We start from the raw sequence: 22,833 nt of genomic DNA, 5'->3' as shown, positions 1-22,833 counted from the left end.
AAGACGAAACTAAGTAACAATTAAAAAGTTGAAAATAAATAGAAGCTAAGAAAGTTAGAAAGTAAGAAGTAATGGAGTGTGTAGAGTTCTACATTGTTTCACGATAATCGTGAAACTTTCTTTCACAAATTTAAGTTGTAAACTTTGTGAAACAGCTTTCTGGCAGAGATGGAAAAGAAGTTTTATCAAATGAATTTCACAAGCTAGCCTTTTTTCATGCAACTTACAAGACGCTTTATAAAAAAACACTTAAAAAAATTCTTTCCGTTAACTGCTCGTACGTTCAAAATTTCTTGATGCCTTTTTTCCCCATAATCAGTTCAAAGAAAATCTTATCTCTGTGAACATTCTTCTTCTTTTTCGAACTCCATTAGAGAAGATTGTCAGCGTAGGCCTTCATCTTTACCCCAGTCTTGGCTGGGCATTGTGATTTCACTAGAGACACAATCTCAACACAATGGAACCTCTCTGGCTGGCTAGACCCTCTTTGTAAAGCTTGTGCAAGTGGCTACTCCCATTAATCCCAAACTGTTTGGAATGGGCGAAGATAAGGTACAAAGTCTTTGTGTCAGAATACTGAGTGAAAGAATTAAGTGAACAAAATTTCCACGGATTGTACATTATTCAGCTTTGAACTGTCAAGTACTCCTTTTAATAATTTTACATTATTCATTTTATTTTTAATTTAAGATACGATAACATCTGAAGTTTCATAATTGGACGTAAAGACTGGCCAAAAAAGTTGGCATTTCATCAGATTTTGTTAAAGATTTATTTATGTATTTCAATCCTAATGAGAACAAGATTTCAGTAATTAATAGCAAATTACAAAAACAAAACGCAAAGCCTGCAAATTTAATTATAGATGATACAATATATAAAGTGGATTGTGAACAGAGAACTATGATGAATAGAAACTGGGCAAAGATAAAATCAATAACAATCTGATTAAAGAATTAAAAGAGTTGAATAAAAAGTAAAATTGCCAATAAAGAAGACATAACGCTAAGTAGCTTAGAAGATATAATTGCCTTCGTTTCCCTCAATATAAATCTCTTTTAATTACATTTACTAAATCATTTAATTGTTTACTTTTTTATATTGTAAAAGATTATCTAAGAATTTCTACTTAGATTTCCCCCCCCCCCCCCCAATCAATTGGAGCAGAAAATTGGTTGTGCCTGTAAGCAGAGTCCAGACTAAATAATCTCCAAAATTTTTAAATCTCAGGAAGCTGCAAGTTTTTAAATAACCAGGGAAACCGACCTTAATCCTAACAATTCGAATCATTCAACAGGAATTAACACGCTACTGAATAGATTTTCCTGGTTTTTGCGTTCTTAATTTGAGAGGGGGGGAAGAAAAAGGTTTTTTCCTTCAATTTTCTTTAAAAACTTGATTTTTCCTAGAAGAAGGAAGGATGATAACTCCTCTCTTCTCTAATATATCAGTTCTATGGACCTATCACCTCCTATTTGATTAAGGTTTTATCCAAATTTCGTCAACTAGAAGTGAGTCTTTGCTGAATATTTTTCATGTTTTAAAAAATAAATAAATAAATGAAAAGCTTCAAAGAGAAAATTGATTTTTGGGAAATTCTCAGGAAAATGGAACTTCTCTTTAAAGTGAGGTTTTAATAATATGTTTGATTTCACCGCCTATCTGTCGATCTTGTGTTCTGCTTTAGAACTATGAAAGTTCAACTTGATTGACGTAATAACATGACATAAAGCTATATTTATTCAAATGATATTCCCGAAGTCATGAAGTCAGATAGATGTTCCTACAAACTCCCTCTAGTTTTGTTGCCTTGATTTCTTTAAGTAGCTAAACTATTCTACCATATTGGAACTTTTTTTTATTTTTTAAGTCACGACAAAACATCTAAGGTCTTTTACGCCCGGAGCTTTTTTCCTTGCACAGCTGCCTCTAGTGAAAGTGTTCTCTAGTTATGGGACATCACTTTCATTACTGAGCTGTAAGAAGCTCCTAGAAAGAGAAGAATCTAACGGCCAGCAGTTAGTTTATAAAAAAAAAGAATTTGAACATCTTTGTCCGGACTATGGAGGGTGAATTGTGGAGAAAAATAGATATGTAACCCATGTTAGAAAAGTTTAAAAAGCTTTGCTGAGATCAGTGGTTAATTATATTCCAACAAAAGCAGAGTTCTGTCTCGAACCAGACAAATTGTATTCAAAACTAGCCTAGCGTTATCCAGCTATAGTGAAACTCAAACAGCTTCTGTTTCCACTAAGTCGGCTCACAACTCCAGCCAGACTGAAGTAATAATTCAAGAACTTAGTGACGTTGAATTTGTTTCACCTACAAGCGAGACTTAGCTCCATCCTTTTCACACAATTTGTTCCATCAGTACATGGCACGCTGCCATTCGGGATGAAACTTCGCCGTACTTGTAAATGGAACAAAATAGTTTTTGATTCTGAATCGCAAGGAAACAATGTCAATGCGGGTTTCACAACTTGCAGAAAGATAGTTAGAACAGTCATTCACTTGTGATATTTTTTGGACATAATAACAAAATTATTGGAAGTGCTCAAAAAATATCAATAACCAGGCCTTTTTGTAAAACAATCTAAAATAAATAAAATTATTTGTCAGCAATAAATCATAGCGCTATCAGAAGAAGTAAATGAAAAAAAGGGAATTAAAAACCAGAAGAGATACCCAAAGAGAGTAATAATTCTTTGGAAAAACATTTTTCCAATTTAATAATCACAAGAGAGCGAGGAGGAAACCAAGAAAAATTCCTTACTTCGAACGTCTGAAGTAGAAGAAAATTCTGCTCCTGTAAGTACAGTACATTATTAAATAAGCTGTCGATTTAATTAATTTTATCTTTTCTAAATATGTACAGTCATAGGCGCACTCTAGAAGGGTTTTAGAAGTTGAACCCTCCTCCCTGAAAAAATAATTGGAAAAAAATAAATATTTTCCAAAAATATGTTTAAAAAAAAATGTAATTATGTCTATCTACACACCAAGATAAAGAAAAATTGCAGCTCTAAGACTTGATTACTAGCTTTCATACAAAATATCGATGTTTAATTCTAAATATAATTCTATAATCTGAAAATATGAGGTCAGGTTAGGTTGCACGGTGGTTGGCTAGTTGGGCTATTCCACCGTGTGCCAGGAATTTGTAGTGACACTTTCTAGATGGAGCACACTGGAATGTTTAATTTGGACTTCAAACGTCTGGAGAGAAGCCTTCCTGAATAAAGCTTGTAAGCACAAGTTTTACTCAATAACGTGTTACTGACGGTGTCTTCTTCTTTCTGTCAAACAGATATTGGATAACCGTTGACAGGCCCTTGCATTGCAGATGTTTACCCAGTATGCTACAGCCTGTCGTCAAGAGGGAATAGAATCGTCCGAATGCTCTCCCTGGCCTTGTTGGAGAAAAAAAACCGTAGTAAGTTGAACTTTAAGCTTTACTATGATCTTTATCGCCTGCCTTTAGCTTCAGATCTTCCTCCACTTTTTGCACGCCCATGAGTTAGTATTACAAAAAGCTGACGATGACCTTTTAAGGCTGTGAAATGTCCAAAAATAAACACCTGAAAGTGATGTATTTTGTTGCTTACTCCCACAAAGTAATTGCTTTTTTCTCTCTTTCTGTTACAAATTAATTGCAACATTTATTTAAATTGAAGTGTTAACATCAAGGCCACTCTATTGTACCAAAATGTCCATTGTACTTTGCATTTGACTTTGTGTAGCAATATTAGCTAAATTTAGCATGTGCCTTTTCATCAAGTTTCGCCAAACATGAATAAATATGAATACATTAAATACTGAATTTCCTATCGACATGTTACCAACATGTCATTGACAATTTATTTCCGCTCCAATTACACAAAACAAGTCGACCTAGTGCACAAATATTCATAATCAACTCTGGTTCATAAAATGTCAGGCCTTAAGTTAAAAAAAAAATTAAGTGTGTTCGGCAATTGGCAAAAAAAAAAAATATTTTGTTTGGCAAAAACTTATTTATTGGTGCTCCATGTTTCGAGTACCATTGGTGCTCTCCATCAAGAGCTTCTCGAAATTTATTAAACAATTTATATAACAGCTGAGAGATGTGTAATAGAGTAAACAAACAAGAATAAATAATTATTACGAGTCTGAGTCTTTTAAGAGAGCACACTGGAAAATAATAGAAAGCTTCTAATTACATTAGGAACAGAACAAGAACAAAGCTAGAAAGATGTGGTGAATTGGAGAGATGCATGAATGGTGGGCACACAAATCAGATTGGATTTCAAAGTTTTCTCTTCATTTATAGTCTGGAAAATGTAGTTAATCTATATGATGATGTCTTTCTCTTTCTTTAAGTTGATAGATTTAGGATGGAGATGAATTTGTTAGGATCGTATAGAAGAGGCTGGACCCGGTGATTTAGACTAAGGTTACCAGACATCCTCGTTTCTCGGGGACAGTCCCCGAATTCGTGCTCCTATCCCCGATTGAAAAGTGTCCCCGAAATGTCCCCGAATTTTTACATGTCTCCCTGACTGTCCCCGTTTTCGATATCAATGTCCTTAGTCCTAAAATCACTAAGTAGCAGATAAGTAGTTCGTAAATCGTCACCACCTAGTGGTGGAAGATATGACTTAACAGTTCCTGAATCCCATTTTGATAACATTGATAATTCTGAATGCATTCTCTTAAGAAGCATTCCAGTGAGAGATAAGTTTGAGGTTACTGTCCGTTTCTTCAAAGCTAAAAACATCTACTTAAATGATTTGGATGAAGATGTCATGTTTGATGAGATATTATCATTGAAAGGAATATGTTAAGATATGAAGAGAGAGTGAGAGAATGGAACACTATGAACCTCCTCAGCACATGTGAAAGGCGGTGTGATGTGTTATCACATTTCACTAGCAGAATGGTATCATTTAATAATCTGCAAAAGCTAGTTGAAATATCTCTCTCTGTTTGTCAGGGAATAATGCATCTGTCGATAGAGTTTTCTCAGCAATGAACAAGATGTGGACTTCATAGCGATCAAGAATGAGTGTTAAAACAGTGCGTTCTATGTTAACTATCATCACTAACTTTCCTGTGTCTTGTCAAGAATAAAAACAACAAAGTTTTTATTAAAAAAAGTACTTGGTCTGTTTAATCAGTTTTCGAAATATTTATTGGTACAATCAGAACGTTAAACAATTTAAAGTCATTACAGTGAGTAAAGAAAAAACGCTACAATATTTTAAGATAACATCTTTGACTACCAGAGAACCCATTGAAGCAGACATTACCCTTTCTCGGTTAATTAAAAACGGTCATGGATGACAGTTTATCAAGAACCTTTAAACATTCTTCTAAATAACTCATTAAACTGTTACTTTTCCTCAGTATAGAAAAGTTTTATCATTTTCCTGACACATAAAGATGGTGAAAAGGTAAACCTTATTAGTTACTTGCCCATAGGTCTATCCCTTACTTTCCGATTTGTTTCACTTCCAAAATATTGTACTTGAAAGCATCAATTATGATTGTTGTGATTGAAAAATCAGTAAAGTTTGATGCTTGATGTTCAATTTTTCACCTCAAGAGGGGAAAGCTCTTACAAATGGTGAAAATGAGATCTCCTCTGCACTCAAGTTCCTTCTAGTTTTTTTTCAGAGACCCTTATTTAGGATCGCTTTTATTCTTGATAATTGTTAATGATCTCCGAAATGCCATTAACGTTGTTTATTTCTCTCTTTTTTAGTTGATGATTTAAAACTCTTTTAAATCGATATACATAGCTCAGAAAATTGTAAACATCTTCCGCGAGCTTTAAATAATCTTGTTACTTAAGGTGGTTTCACCTCAATAAACCACCTTTAAACTTATCGAAAATTTCAAATAATTACTTAAAATAGAAGTATTTCACCAAAATTACTTCTCTCTTTTTTGTAAGCAAATGTTATCAACTTAAAAATGGAAATTTTTTATTGAGAATAAATGATAACTCTTACTTTTCTCTCAGTGAAATTTATTTTCCTCTCGATGCAATCGAGAATTTATTGAGATCTTATAGTATTTTTTAAAATTATTCACCGTATGATAGATTATTAGTATTCATTAAGTGTAATTAATTTCACATTCCATCATAATGAGATCATCTTTTCGCACCGTTGAAAGTGTTAAGTGTATTTACCACCAGATTGCATTACTAATCAGATCTATAACTTGGGCTATAATCAGTTTTATAAAGGTTTAGGTAACATTAAAATTAAAACTGTGCAGACATCAATTTTATTGCATTCATCCAATTTATAATTTACCCTTGAATTACATTTTATGGTTGTTTAAATTAATTATAGTGGTAAATTCATCGTAAACTTATCTATTTACATGTTTATAAAGTTATATCAGTTTTGTAGTAAGCAGTAATTCTTTAGTGTAATTTTATATTTTAAATTTATTTCTTTTATAGAACCTTGAAATAAAGAATACTGACAACCTAAATCTTAAAACTGACAAATTAGGTTTTAACTAAAGTTGATGAGAAATTTTAGATAAAAGTGTTCCTTGTACAAAAGTCAATGAATTTTCCGGCTAAACTATTTTAGCGTGTGAATGAAAGAGTTAATGGAAAAACTTATTAGATCTTATACAAGTATGAAAATCCAGAGGCAGGAGATTAGAAAGTCAGATGCTGGAAGGAGGGTGCCATTTCCAGATTTCTACTTACGTACTAAAATTTTGTCTGCCACTATCATATTACTTTATGTATTTTCCTGTTCCCAAACCCTTTTAATATTTTCCTCTTGGATGCTGGTCAAAATTAAATTTAAAAAAGAACTTAATTAGTAACTGAAAGAGCGTCTTAAGTTCGTTACAAGTATTTCAAATGAGACGTAATGATTTTATTAAAATTGTAATATTTAGTTTATAATATAAATGAATTTTATAACCACCTCTTTAATGTACAAGAGAAAGGGCTGCTTTAATGTAGGATTTAAAAATTATTATTTCATTGAATGGTTTCCGACAAACAGAGGAGGGCGTTGAAAAAAAAAATAGGTTCAACTTACAGAATGCGGAATCTGGTGTCGCACACAAAAAACTCCACAAAAAAAAATTGTTATTGGATTTGACAACGGCTATCCACGAAAAAAAACTGTCTGCCTGCGGACCTTAAAACAGTAATTGTTAAGATTTTTGTCATCAGATTACCAAAGCATCAGAAAAAAAAGAAAAGGTAATTACTAATTTTAAGGGTGAAATAAGAACCTTTATAACTTAGGGGTAAGAAACAGTTACCTTTACAAAGATTCTTTTACATCTGAAAGAGAAGCTGGTAATAGAAGTATGTAGAACAGCAGAGACAGAGAATCACCCTCATTCTCCAAGTCTTCCCTCTTCACCAAGAGCTGAAGAAATACATACAAAGACGCAGGCTTACAGAAGAATCAACGAACAATACCCCCCAAAAAAGCATCACCAACTTGTAAGCATTAACTAACCTTATTAAAACTAACTTATTCCAGAAATTGAAATTGAATATAAACTCTCCGGAAACGGAAACAAAAATCTTTACTCTAAGGAAGTTCGGAATGATGATCTACCTAAGATCACTAGTAGTTCCTTGGAATCAGAAAGATCAATGAATGCGCTATCTTGGTGTAATTCTGGAGTTCACATATCAACCGTAAACCGCCTCTAAGTTTCTTAGAGTAAGGAAAAGGGAGTTCACATTGGGAAGCCATGAATGTTTATGAAAATTTCTACTGAATGAAATTATGATGAATTCTTCTTAATGTTAAAAAATTATGAACGTTAATTAAGCTGCCTTAAAAACTTAATATATTTGTCTGTACTTATAGAAATGGCAGAATGAAACTTCTGCATATCAAAATACCATCAAACAAATAAGTTATTGAAGAGAAAAATATTGCTATTTTGTCCCTCATATTGATATCGGATAATACAGTTCCATTAATCGGAAACCAGTATAATGGTATCCAATACATCACCAATCCGGAGAATGTAAAACAAAGGTTTATTGTATCTTCAATTTTTCTCTGGTGGACAAAAAAAAATACAAACGCTGTGATGTGAATGAACCTATGGAATAGTTTTATGTTTCAATCTAAACTTTCAAGAGTAGTAAATGTCGAAAATATTCTAATTTAATCAGATTTTTATTTTTTTAGATTCTTGCAAGCGATCTTATTCTTTTATCAAAGTTTAGTCATTTTGATTTTATTACCCATTTCATTTATACTGTTGCAAGTTTCGAAAGTTAGATGGTGGCATGGTTATATTATGTTGAAAATTATCATTTGTTTGTCCTTTTTCACCATTAGGTTTTTTATATTGTGTCAAATACAATTCTGAAGTAGGAGTACAGTATTAATAGCATGGTAAAAAATTTATGAGGTCCCCCAAAATGGAGAAACGACCTAGTTTTTTTATATTTTTATGAGCGGATAGAAAATTGAGCGCAGCTAAGGAAATTTAGGAGTCAACAGCGTTTTAATTTTCTGGGAGTAGGATAGTCAAGGATTGTGAGAAAGAGTAATCTTTATAAGTGGCTAGCGGGATACGGTAGGCAGTGGATTGCTTGTTAAACCCCAAACAATGCATGTGTTTATGTAACCTCAATAGTGTTTATGCGACTGTTGTGCATGTTAGTGTTCTGTGTTCAGTTAAGAGTCAACGTGGGTTAAACTAGTGGGTCTAGAGAGAAGTTTGTTCCATTTGTTGAGTCTCCTTCTTTTCAGTTTAGTGTATGGGTTACAGATGTGTTGTAGGCAAATACCAGGATAGCGAAACTCTTAACAGTGAGTATAATTGTCTCATAAGGATGATAATTGAAAGAGTAATCCGTCTAAGGGTGAAGAATACCACTGGTATTCTCAGTGGTGTTGACTTCGAATTGATCAACTATCACGTGAGCCAGATTTGTAATAATTTATGCGCTTTGAAGTGCGTGGAATGCCACAATAGTGTCTAGTTTTGGTGCAGAGAAACAGGGTTGTTAAGAAAGGAATTCGAGATCAGGTAATAAGTGAAGTCAAATCCTACCGAACACCTAAAAGATATCAAAGAAAGTACCTGTACAATACTGATTTATCTTAGGCGCGGATGAGGTGACCTCAAAAACGCGTTGAAATCAGTGAATCATGCAAATAAACCAAACCGTATGAAAATCTAAGAATAAAAATTTCATGCTGTTTTCCTCGCGATTTTTCCTGTACACATCTCCGCCTTATCTAATCCTCTTCATTTTCTTTTGCTCACTGACTTTATCGTAAAAGGCGAAAATTTTAATGCAATGCAACTTTGAATTGATTCTCTTTTGGAAAGCCGGAATGAATTTTAAGCAATTCTTTTCTGTGTGTCTGAAAATGACAAACATAGTTCTTCGATTACTTTGAAATGAGAGTTGATTATTATTAATGAGATCCTTCCTAAAGTGAGGGGTACATTGCAGAGGCGAATTAGCGTAATGTAGAATTTCGGTCAATGAGCGGACTTTAAACTGATAGAGAGTTACTTAATTTCGACTGTAACTATCCAGTATTGTTTTATGAACTCTTATATTTTATAAAAAACTTGTATTATTATGTATTCAAGGTTAAATTTCAAGTGCTATATTTGTCTTATTTCTGTTGGTAGCTGTCGTCGAGCTAGCTTATAATGTTTAAGGTTTGGTACAAAGTTATAAAGCTGTATCTACTCCTTTTTCATCGTTCTTATAGCTCTTTTCTGCATTTTAAGAATAATTCAAGCATTAGATATTACTCCCCAAAATTCAAGCCATAAGCCGTTTTGAATAGTAACAGTTCAAAATAGGCCAGTCTCTGTATTTTTTATGGTAGTTCCTTCAGTAAATAGATAACTTCTGAAAGCTGATGCTTCTCCTACATTTTTACTCAGACTGAATTCTAAATTCTAAATCCTTTTAATTCCTCTTAGTTTAGTAATAATTTAAAAGAATTCAACCATTCTTTCAGACAAGACATATTTTCCATTGCTTTATGTACTGCTAATTCAACGTTCTTTCCCTTCGCAATCAGTATAGTGTTCTACGCCTAAGTCATTAATAAATATTTTATAAAAATCAGAGGTTCTAGAACCGATTTCCAAGGCCCACCAGTTTAATTTCGCCTTGTTAAGAACATTTTTCATTGTGGAAAACATAATGAATTCTCTTTGTTGTATAAGATTTCAGGAAATTCCATCTAGTACCTCTAGTTAGACAATTTTGTTTACTTATAATTCTCTTTTCTCACTTTTTCGGTGATTTACATTGAGATATTTCGAAGTTAGGATTGCAGAAACTGCTTTTTAGGCTGATGTCTAGATGTAAAGTTTCAACTTTAGAAAACTATCTGGACCAATTCCTTGGACGTCTTTAATCTTATATTCAGCCCCTTTCTTTAGAACTCCTGCTAGATCTAGGCCCCTTAACTACTTGTCAACATTCATGCCTTTTATAATCTCCTTGACACTGCTTCATGCTCTTCAGGAAATATCCTTTTCTCAAGAGCTATTATAATAAACTTTAGAATCATAAAAGTAAATAATTTATATTTATACATCCTGAATATGAAGAACTAGGGAGACGCCCAAGGTTTGTGACTCATAATGTCTTTATAATTGCATTTTATATATATATATATATATATATATATATATATATATAAAAATCACAAGAACAAATAGGCTCGCTGTTATTCAGTTAAGTATCCAATTTTCTGAAGATTTAATTCTAGCGGTAGTTTAGAAAGTTAATATCCAAGCGAAGGACAGATCAACGTGAAGGTTGTCGTGTCCAGTTCTTCCACGAGGAAATTCTGTCTTGTAAAGAGAGTTTACGAGAGTTTTAACCCGATCTTCAAGCACTTCCACCACCTTTCAAAGCATTACATCCAAAAATATTAATTTGATGGAATAATTAATTTTTTTAAAAATCTTTTATTGAAATTCACAACTGCAACAACTGTTGCAACAAGCAAATGTGATATAAGATAAAACAATATCATGAATATGGATCGGAGAAGGCACCCTTGGAGTGGTGACACTAGAAAACTATCTAGACCAATTATTAATTATAATACTGTAGTAGATCGCGGTGCCATCTTCTCTTCACTCTTCTTGGAGGATTACCTGGTAATGCGGAAGAAGATAGGTGTTCTGTGAGAGGGTTAGGATAAGATGCTGTAGAGGAATGAAATTAGAGGAAACAAGTTTTAGCAAGATCTTTAATGAAAGGTATTTTGAGATCATTTTGGATGGTTAGGTTAGAAATATCGAATGGAGCGTTAAGTAGTTTTCGTAGTATTTTTGATTGTAAAGTCAGGATGCGTAGAGAATTGGATCGTTTAATCGATCCCCATACATTGATGCCTTATGACCAAATAGGTAACAATTAAAAGTACACTAGAAACGAATGAATACACTGCACTAGAAACAAATGTATAAACTACACTAATTAAAAATTTAAAGTAATTTAAGTAATTTACAGTTAATTATAAATAATTAATTTGCTAAAGCAAAAATAAAATTGACGCTGTGGATTGAAACTGTAAATTGTGGCCGATTTAAATGAAACTTATTTTAAAAGATAATTTCAATTATAGAAATATAATATTAATAATAAGCAATAAGGTGTATTAAAAGTATAGAATTTGCATATCAATACAGATTTGCAGATCAATATACTCGTAGATGCTTATTTCCACTTATGCGACAATTCACTGGAACAATGAACATATGTATGTGCAATGAAATGGAATATTTGCAATTAGAAATTCCCAAAGAGTCCTAACTGTTACAGATCGTGGATCATGCTACAAATTTCAACAACAAACACTCACAAGCACATAAAATACAGCATGATTTAGATTAAACTTAGCTCTCCAGTTATCAGCTGCAGACCTAAAGAAAGGAAAATAATCTAGTCTTTGGTATAATCGACTCGGAGACATAATATCCATCGATCATTGGGCTGCCAGTTAAGATTAGGCAGCTCACTTCGCATTATAATGTAGTAACTATAGAACAACCGCAGGCACTTCTTCCCCCTTCAAGATTTATAAGAATATAAAAAAGAAAAAGTGAAAATGTTTCTTACAGCTGCTCCTTAAATCCATCCTAAAATTCTTCATCTATAGGAAATGTCCCAAATGAGTGATGGACCAAGTAAATATAGTTACTTAACAAGATTTCTATGCCTGTGTGAATCTGTCAGGACAGTAAATACAAAATGTCTACTGTGAACTTTTATTCTAAAGGTTCTAACAAATTTTATTCATACTCCAATCATTTGAGACATATTCAATTTATACCAACGTGATACTGATTGCGAACGTTTCATTACACTGAAATGTAACATACTAGGGAAGCCTACTCACAAACCCATCTTCAAAATTGGTCCTAAAACCATTTTTATTTATTTATTCTTTAATGTGATAAAATTAAATGCCATAAATCTACATGTATGTATTAAAACTGTCCGGTAGGACAGTTGTATAAGGGTTGATCGTCAAAAAGTGCACGAAAAAGCGTAACGTTAGAAAACACCCAACTTTGACAATTTTTTTCTCTTTTTCTATAAAAGATAAAATTCCCAAATTTTCTTTAAAATATAGAGCAAACCCTCCTTTATAACTGAAATTTTTTTGCAACCACCCAGACCTAATAGATTTCGAGAAAAAAGTTGCCGAAAATGAGCAAAAACGGCATTTTCAGAAATTGTTGTTCTTGTTCTTCTTCTTCTTCTTCTTCTTCTTGTTGTTGTTGTTGTTACCTTTTTTGTAAACTACGTAGCGCCTAAACGCGTGAACCGATTTTCATGAATGAGGTGTCATTCGATTCGGAATTTTATGTAGATGTGCCTTTTGGGGGTCTCGACGCTGTACACCGAATGGGAGAGGAGTTAGCCCCCTTTATGTAAGGCCCCCTTCAAAATTATTATTACTAATTACTCTGTAAATCTTAGCCCGATTTTGATAAAATTTGGTAGGATGATGGGGTTAGGGCTCCCCTATGTAACATTAAAGCGACGATCTGCTCTTACACTAGTTAAGGGGAAGTATAGCAATCGTTTCAAATTATCGACACGTGAACTGATTTTCATGAATGAAGTGTCATTCGAATCGAAATTTTGTACAGATTTGCACTTTAAAAGTCTCGTCGCTATGCCTCATATGGAGGGGAGTTTGCCCCACCCAAGTAAGGCCGTTTCTAAAACTATTATTACCAATATTTCTATAACGCTTTGTCCGATTTTGATAAAATTTAGCACGAAGAAGTGATTAAAGCTCCTCTACATGGCTGTGAAGTGCCATCATGCTCTTACACCTACTAAGAGGAAGTACTGCAATCGTTAAAATTATCAATGGGTGAACCTATTTACATTAATGAATTGTCGTTCGATTCAAAATCTTTGCCTCTTTGCCTTTTAGGGAGAAGTACTGTAATCGCCCGTTTATTTTTCCTACTCCTCTTAAAAGGAAGGTCTGAAATCGCAGTTTAAATTTGCTTTTTACGTACAAATACCTTCCTATTTTATATAAAAAGGCTTTCTCAAAAAAATTGTTGTTGAGGATGGTTTGGGGACCGCAACTATAATCATTCTTTAAAAAGATCTCTCCAGTGGTAGTTACGGTTCCTACTTAACACCTTATCAGGTTATAATGATAGAATTGCTTATTCCAAATTTAAAAAAAACAGTAAAGCAGATATGTAACTTAGCAAAATAGACAAAAATGAAAATCTATCCAAAAGGTACAAAAATCTCCTTAACAAAAACTTACAGTTTAAAAAGTTAAGTATAAGGGTTGATTAAACGCCAAAAGGTACACAAATCAGCATGTACCCAACATTTCATTCAAGCTTAGTTGATATAATTTAAGTAATTTTGCTGCATTAACTTTTCCTTCACATTTTTTAGAATTTATTAGATGTCACAGACCCTTATGCTGGCCATTTTCATCTACAAAATATTTGTTCAAGTAGCACTGTAGATTGACTTTAATATCTATTAATCTATAATAATCAAACTATTAATTACAGGTTAAAAAGAAAACGTTATAAAAAATAAAAAAAATTACGAGGCTACAAAATTTAAAAACTTTTTTAAAAAATGCTTACACCAACATACATCAATGATTTCGATTATTTTATTTTTAATAAAAATCGTCGGTTTAAGTTCATTCTTCGATTAAAGTAATTGTTATTTTATGTAGTAGTCAAACGTTTATAATAATAGGTAATAATTATCTGGCTCTATCGCAAATAATATAGTTTTCTTCAATCACACTCTCAATGTAGCTGTTCTTCTCACAATGTTATATATATGTTATGTAATATAAAATAAATAAGTATTGCATACTTTTAGGACAGCTAATTATTCCAGTATTTTACTATAAGTAAAATTAAATTACAATTGAGAAATGAATAATTGTTGTTGAATAATCTACTTGTTATTAACTGTGTGTTATTTGTGCTCACGAATATTTCGGTAAGACGAATTCAAGTCTGAAATATTGTTTTAAATCCTCCGTGATTCAAATTTAAACAGTAGCCGACTCTAACTTTGTCTTTTTCTACTTTAACATGCATGTATAAGATGTGACAACTTCAGAATAAAGGGCATATTAAAGATAAATCAGAAGAATAATTTGGAATAGAGTTAAAATAAAGTACCTATTTAAAAACGAAGATATAATATACACTTTATCATAATTATAACCAAATAATATTATGAACGAACTGGCCAGCATAAGGGTCTGTGACATCTAATAAATTCTAAAAAATGTGAAGGAAAAGTTAATGCAGCAAAATTACTTAAATTATATCAACTAAGCTTGAATGAAATGTTGGGTACATGCTGATTTGTGTACCTTTTGGCGTTTAATCAACCCTTATACTTAACTTTTTAAACTGTAAGTTTTTGTTAAGGAGATTGTATACAGAATTCTAGGAGCTGTTTTCGAGGAAAACTCAAAACTCTGAACAATCCTTAGATTAGTTACTGAGGTACTTCTTCCGGTAGAGGAAATATCTTCAATTTTGATTTCAGGAAATCCATTGCCGGGAAAATCTCAAAATATTGAAAAATCTACTCAGTGGAGTGGCACTTTTCGGTCTGCCGATTTAGACCACAACCTCATTGGGGCGTAAGCAAATTATCAAATTTGAACTTTCAGAGATTATTAAGTTTTTCATGGTTTTCTTAGGAGTAGTTTGACTTTGAGAAGTACTTATCCTTAATCGCCAGGTCATGTCTTTCAGACAATCTCTTAGAGATTAAGGTTCCCTTAATCTGGGAGAGGGGAAGACTTCAAAAAAAAGCAGGTGCATTTGGAGAGAGGTCATGTTGGCATCAGGGATTGGGTTATTATTCCTAAATGCCAACTCCTTGCTCATCCTAAAACGTTCTTAGAGAACCGGGATGAGAAGAAAGTGTTGGAGAATAAATGGTATCATCTGGCTCTTAGTGGGGGGGCGGACAATAAATCCAATTTGGGCATAGCAATATTCTGTTGTACTAATAGACATTTCTTTATAACGCCTTTAATACCTGCAAGACAGTGTGAGACGCCATTATGTTCAGTAAGGATCAATTTGCCCTGTTAACCTACCAGCTGGTATCTTCTTCTCTGCTTAAGTTTTCACTTTCAGAAGGTTTTCCCAATTCTTCTTCCCACTTCCCACCGTGTAACTTTCTCTAGATCTTGATCCAAGAACTTTTCCTCAAACCATTTTCTTGGCGAACCTTCACAGGCTTTCTTTGAAACATTACAGAAAACATATTGATCTCCTATGCTATCCAGGTAGTGTGAAACTTTACCTGGAACTCTAGGACATCCACAATCATCTGCTCATCTAGTACAGGAAAGTGAAATATACGTGAAGATTTAGTTTCACATTGCCTTTCCGACTAGAAACTTAAAAATTTTTCTTTGTATCCGCTATTTAGACAAACCTTTTGGTAGTTTAAGTGTATATTAATCGAATTTCGGCCTATCTGACAGCGCTACGATGCGGTTTGTAACATAATTTGTCAATAAAATTGTAATTTCGTAAAATGGTTATTCCAGATTTTATTTTTAGGAGGGTACTTTAGAGTGATGAGAGTTCTAAAAGCTCCCATCTAAATCTAGAGGCAAACAGTTTTTGTAAACATAGATTAAATTTTGTTTAAATGAAGTATAACAAAAAAAATGGCCTCAAGAAAAGTTAAGTTACACCCAAGGGTAGTGTAAAGTACGCTGTCAACCCCTTCTAAATATCCCTGAGGTCTAACAATCTCTCCAACTGAAGTCCTGGCCCTCATACTAAGTTAAACACTCTAAACAAACCAACCCTTTGACTTACCAATGTTGTTGTTAGCTATAACTAAATAAATATTTATTTATTTAGTTATACCTTAGTTACTCTATTATTACTGTTTGTGCAATGGTGACATCTTTTTCCGGAAAAGGTTTTTAGTAAATAATTTTATTTTTACTTTCTCTTAATATAAATGAGAAAATAATTGGGATCGTGACATATTCTTCGAAATAGAGTGTTCAAATATCAGTTTTGAGGTCTCCTAAATCCGAATCAGTTGTTTTTTTTAGGAAATAGTGTGTTATGTTTTGTGTGTGAAAATATCTCAAAAACAAAAATTTCAGGTAGCCTGCCTACTTCGATAATCGATTGGGTCCCACAGTGCTTTACGCTCTACAAAATATTCCAGCTTTAGGACAAGATTAATTTGTTCAACTATCTTAGAATTTTGCAGAATCATTTATCTGTTTGTTGTATTGATGTCTTGTCAATCTAGTTCTTTAATTTAAAATTTAGAAATAAATGAACATTATATTAGTTTCAGTGAGGCGAACTAAACAGCCTATCTTCAAGGCATAAGTTTTTCTTCTTTAAAAAACCTAATTCTTGGCTTTTATCTCTGACAAGAATTAGGTTCTCTGTAAGTGTGCAGCGGTACTGGTTCTTTTTTTTGTTCTGACAACCCACTGTTGTTTTTTGATTAGGCCGTAGCAAGGTTGTAGATTTAGAAGAGAGGCTAATGAAGCCATTTTTTTCTATCATCGCTAAATAGTAGGCTAAATTTTAAATATAGTGTTGGTGATTCATATTTCACTAGCGATTGCTGTTTTGTGCACTATTGGTTTGTGTAAATTTTCATTTAATTTAACGTAACAGATCTGATAGATTTTTAAATTCAGTATTATTACTAATTGCAATTTAAATGTAAAATAGCAAGACGGTTAGACCTTTTTAAATATTATAATAAAATTTTAGACAACCCTGATCTGCAACCTAAAAGTAACCTCTTGTATTTTGCTTACTGCGTATTGCAGCTCTTTTTCGTCGCCCGTATTGTCTGTTTCTGTTACCACGAGTCACAATGCAACGACTAATTTCGCGAGATCGTAGTGAATATTTTTTCTGAAAATGCTCCTCCTAAAATTAAATCAGTTTTAGAAACTAATAGACAGCTTTTATAAAACTTTGAGCATTTATTTAAAATAAATTTGTGCGCATGTGTACACATACATAAGATAATTTTTCTATTGGTTATTTCAATTTTGTGCGCATGTTGAATCACTAATGTAAGTGCCAACTGCCAACTGGAGTACAATAAAAGTATCTTGGAAGGAAATTGAAATTCCTGGCATTCAAGAGAACAGTGTTATTCCAAAGCGATCATCTGTTAAGAATTACCAACATCTACTTTATTAGACATTGCACATAGATGGGAAGTATTTAAGATTCTTACATTCTTTCCTTAATACAGTTTATTCTTTAAACTAACTGGAGTTTTTGAATATAGGTTCCAAAAATAATAAAATCTTATATTAATAACATTCACAATGATTGAAAGAAGATAGAATGGCATGCCAATGAAAGAATGCCAATTTCAGTCATGATTTTATTATTTTTCCGAACATTCGATTTAGGGACTAGATGTTCTACAGTGCTGTGAAACACATTTTACAGTTAATTAACAAATGATCTTTAAAACAAATTCATTATAACACAACTATAGAAAACTATACAGTAAAATAAGTTCCATAACCCTAAAGATGACCCAGTCCCTAGTCGAAAGCTCGGAAAATAATAAAAAAAAATCATGACTGAAATCGGCATTATTTATTCTTCCTTTTGGATTAATGAACCAGTCACCAATATCAATGAACAATATTAATAATGATTCAAAGAGGAATTGAAATACGATTATTATGATCTCTAGTACAATGTCTTCTTTGGTCTCATACCCTACCAAGTTCTGCGATTCGGATGCATGCTTACATGAGGGCGCCTTAAGAATTATTATTGCATTATAAAAAAAAGAAGACATTTGACTTCATTACACAAACTGTAAGCCTTTCCAGAGAGCCCAGATCATTCCAGTTTCCTTCTCGTCGTAAAAGCTACAACGCAACTCGTGCTCTGTCAAAATTTAGGGCAGATTGTGCTCTGATACATTCGGCTCCAGATCCTTGTCGACCAATTCAGGTAAATCTTATTATTTTTTTAGCCAGAAATTGTTGATCATTAATCCAGTCCTACAACATTCTGTTGCATCAAAACTTTATTGATTTTATCAATTAATTCATTAATTCATTTCGTTAAATTTAAAACACCATATTGATAATCATTTCCAGTAAAAATAAAGAGTTGTCGAGGTTAAATGATTTTTAAATTTAGTACCCAACAAATAGATCAGCTGTAATGCAAAATGTAGAAAGTAACTACTAGGTAATGAACTTCTTCGAGAAGAGAAATTCAGATGATCGTTCATACCAGATTCTTTTCTTAAAATGTTTGAAACCAATTACTGGACTTAGTAGCATCCCCTAGCGATGGTTTTGTTCACAAGTAACCCCTCAACGTTTTGTGAGACCTTTTAACCAATAATAGAAACCGACTGACTGTTGAAGTTAGCTACATCTTGCTTGCTTATTCCTCAATAAGCGGTAATAAAAAAAATGCTAATCAATCTTTATGACAGACCAAAATACTACAGCTTAAATTTCCATTTGTCTCCAAATATGCTTTCACAAAATGTCTAGAACTGTGTCTAAAGACTTCTGTACGATAAATTAATGCAATAACAGGCGCACAAGTGACGATGATTAGTGGTCTCTTATCTAAATCTCTCGCAATCACTCTTCTAAATGAGTTGCCAACAAATTTCGCCTTAATATATAGCTCTTCGTTAAGGAGTGACAAATTTCTAATATCATCTGCTATTGGTTCTCCGCTAATTTTCTATCGCGTTTAGAAAGGAATTCGTGTGTTGAGATTCTCTATATACAAATAAAATGTTTTAGATTACGAATTCCATCTGTGCCAGCTGAAAAGAAATATCAAATTAGAATCTACTATGTTTATGAGGAGTCTTATGCACACCGTAATAAGTCCTTTTTCTTTGTTTTAGATGACGGAGAGAACGAAGTATTAAAATATTGGATAATATCGAGGTGTGCTGATGCACACCATCAGATGGTTAAAAAATGTAAAGACTTAAAACTTCAATAGAGAAAAGTCAGAAAGTAAGTAAATAAAAGTATTTGATTACATTGTTTAAATCAAACTATAGGATCACCATAGTCAGCACAAAACGTGTCACCTATGAAAACTTAAATTTTGAAAAGTACACAATATTATAAAAATTTGAGGAAGCTAAGAAGTAATTAACTGTTATCTTAAGCACTCCATTCGCACTGTCAGTTCTAGACAGCAAAAAGTAGTTGGCCCTTCAGAGAGATTATTATTGCGTCAGTTTATTTTATTAGGGTATCCTTTATAAAAGCTGAAATAATCTTGTAGTAATAAACTGTATTACTCCTAAGTATATGTAAATCCCTGGAAAAACCTCCCGGAACAAATATTTGCGTTCAGAAGTCACAAATTTCAGTGATTTCTTTTTTAATGTTACTCTGAATTCATCTCAAAATTTTAGGATATTCTCCAATTTACTTATTTTTATATTCTAGAATACTTGTCAGAACGATACTTCTACAAACAAATAAGAAATCCCCCACTTAAAACCATAAAGCCGAAGCGGGCGTCTTGCAAGACCGTAGCTTTGATCTCATTCTGTACAATATGCGGAGTAGAGAGAATTCTCTATTCTCATCCATAAGGCGATACTGAAATTCTTTTTCCCGTAGTGACTTTGTATAATAAACCTCCAAAAGAACTCACTTTCTCAGAAAAATGAATTCAAAAAATAGTAACAATAGAAAAGGACTAAACAGGCGCTACCAACTACGGTAAAGACTAGCCACAATTGTATATCAAGTTGTCAAGTGGTGTTTAGTTTGAAATGATTCAGTTTTAAGCCTTACTATTCCGTTATCACTTGCCAAGAGAAGGGTCACGATCGAGTAGTTAACGCAACTGTCCCATTGGTAAGCCTGAATAGGCTAACTAAACTATTGATCGTTTAGTCGAATATAGCAAACCTAATGTATCCCACACGCCATTGTTTGGGATTCAGAATTAGCTGCAGTTAATGTCAAAAGAATCGCATTCTAGATTTTGCGAAATCCTGGTATTGTGTATATGAGTGATGCTATTATGATATTAAGAGTTATATAGCTATTTAGCTGACTTAAGAATAGATTTATACGAAAAATGACTCTAAAATCTGTACCTCGCAAGGTAATGGCACCATTTTCACCAAAAGTGAATTTTACACGAGAGTTAAAGATATTTTTCCAAATTCATTTTAGTTCTACTTTTCCGGTTATACTATTTCCTGTACTTCTTCACCATAACGACTTCTTTTGTCGCGTCCACTGGTAGCACCTGAACTCGGAACTTTTTGCGAGTCTTTTTTTTAATGAATGGTGTGTACAAGTATATTAGACCAATATGTAATAACTGTTTTTCTTACTGCGAGGACCCGTATTTTCTTTCATGGATTTCCGATGAATAAGAAAGTAAGGGAAAGTACAAAAATAATTTCTTAATTGGGTGATTTATATTGCGTACTTGTTTAATTTATCTTTTTCTTCTTTATTTAAATTATCCAATTTTTAATTTTTCTCACTTTTTTTTGGAGCACTTTTAAAAAAAGCGTTTTTAATTATTGTAATTGCCATACTTTTGACAAAAGTGTGTGTCCTCTTGATCTCACTGGCACTGATAGTTTTAGAGGAGTAAGATGTGTGGAGGTTACCCGGGTTGCAATCAGGTGACGGCAATGGCGGCCAGTTGCTGTTGTCTTCTTCATTGGGTTGTGATTATTTGGTTTTAAGATATTTTTGTCTGCCCCTAGTAGAGAGTAACACTAATACTTTAGTATCCCCCATTTGCTAGAGGTAGATATAATTCAGAATTTAATGATAGTGCTCTTTTTCAGGGGGTTCTCTACCGAACTACGTAAGTGCTTTTACACTAGTTCTCTGATAACACTTTTGTTAGGTTTTTGATTATGTTTATTTATAAAAGATTAATTAAGGTGTACTTATTTGCAGCCAAGGAAATGGAGGGTGATCGGCTGTGGATATGGCATATCGATCTGCTTACAACTAAAGACAGGATCAGCTAATTTTGAGTCTCTACAACAAGCTGACCGAACGAGACAACAAGAAGAAGAAGCTGAAGTGGCCCAGGGAGCTAGACCAGAATTAGCGAGTGTAACTCGGTCGAAGACGGCAATTTAGAAAAGACAGATGGATGAGGTATGGCAGGTGTAATTTAGAGGGGAGGTTTATAATACTGAATTTATAATTTAAGTTCAGATTAAGTATTCAGTATTAAACAGTTCAGATTCTGAACTGTTTAAGTTCAGATATAAAACAAGTGTTTGTAAAAATAAATAAAGAATTGCTTTTAAACGATTCTAGAATTCTTGATTATTAGTACTTGTAACACTTGAAAATATTTATTGATTCCTTTAAACAGTTAAATATAACACAACGTATAAAATTCTAGTAAATATAATGTACATTTCTACCGAGGCCCAAAAGTATTGCAAATTTATAAGTATAGCTTATAGCTTAGGATGGATGATTTGCGAGGAATCGGTCAAATAAAACAACTCGTCTCTTTGCCAACGTTTCGACAATTATATTGTCCTCTTCAGGGCATGGCTATGCGGGTTGGTTGAGTTACAGAAACAGACCTCCTTATTTTACCGATTCCTCGCAAATCATCCATCCTAAGTTTAACAATTTACGGTCACGAAACCAATATATTCATAGCTTATAGCGCTTACATAATATATATATATCATAATTTTGTAAATATGCTCTGAATATAAGTTTAGATTAGGACCTGCTAGTTGTCACTAGTATCATGGGTCTGTGTCTCTAGTCCTGTCTGCTGATGGGACTTCATCCAGTTTCTGGAAGGGTCTCCTTGGTAAAGTTTGGAGTTTTTCTTTTCTTCTCCAAAGAGGTAAACCCTCGGTCCTTTACCATAACAACAAATACTTAACAAGTGTTGTGGCCATCTTGTTCTTTCTAACAAACCACAGGGAATACATTAAAAAACCTACGAGCAGCAGGCTCAGTCTGCAGTGGTTCGTCATGACACCAAAGTTGAACAGAATGGTCACTCAGCTGTGTTGGACTAATGCTGAAAAACCTCCGCCATTGGCTAATAATGAACTTTTATATCCTGTTTCTGACTGAGGTTTTCATCCATACAACAAGGGGGTTGATTCATCAGTGGAAAGTATATTTGAATTCAAATTCTCTATATCAAGCCAATAATCAATTTCTAATGATGAATGAAAAGTCCTAAACCGGTGAAAATATAAAATATCATACGTGCTGCAACAAATGAAATCATTTTTTTTTAATTTAATTTTTCAATTTAAGACCTACG

At 33.0% G+C, this 22,833-nt stretch overlaps 1 protein-coding gene and 1 long non-coding RNA gene across 5 annotated transcripts in view; one reads left to right on the top strand and one right to left on the bottom strand.

Moving 5' to 3' along the window:
• LOC141454880 (calcitonin gene-related peptide type 1 receptor-like) overlaps positions 1–22,833 on the bottom strand; it is a 154,746-nt gene that overhangs the window by 129,695 nt on the left and 2,218 nt on the right. The gene's annotated exons all lie outside the window — the stretch shown is intronic.
• On the top strand, positions 3,097–21,850 carry LOC141454886 (uncharacterized). Of its 4 annotated transcripts, XR_012459014.1 has the most exons (5): positions 3,097–3,245; positions 3,344–3,433; positions 18,239–18,504; positions 19,430–19,544; positions 21,477–21,850. It is a non-coding gene; the product is annotated as an uncharacterized lncRNA (long non-coding RNA). The 4 variants fall into 4 exon arrangements; XR_012459013.1 differs by having other exon boundaries at positions 3,097–3,433; XR_012459015.1 differs by lacking the exons at positions 3,097–3,245; positions 3,344–3,433 and adding an exon at positions 8,620–8,807.

This window comes from Rhodnius prolixus, unplaced genomic scaffold (assembly GCF_049639745.1).
Source record: "Rhodnius prolixus isolate KJV_2025 unplaced genomic scaffold, Rpr scaffold_15, whole genome shotgun sequence".
In the NCBI taxonomy this organism is placed as follows: domain Eukaryota; kingdom Metazoa; phylum Arthropoda; class Insecta; order Hemiptera; family Reduviidae; genus Rhodnius; species Rhodnius prolixus.
The sequence above is the reverse complement of the archived record's forward strand: the minus strand, read 5'-3'. Positions and strand labels throughout refer to the sequence as shown.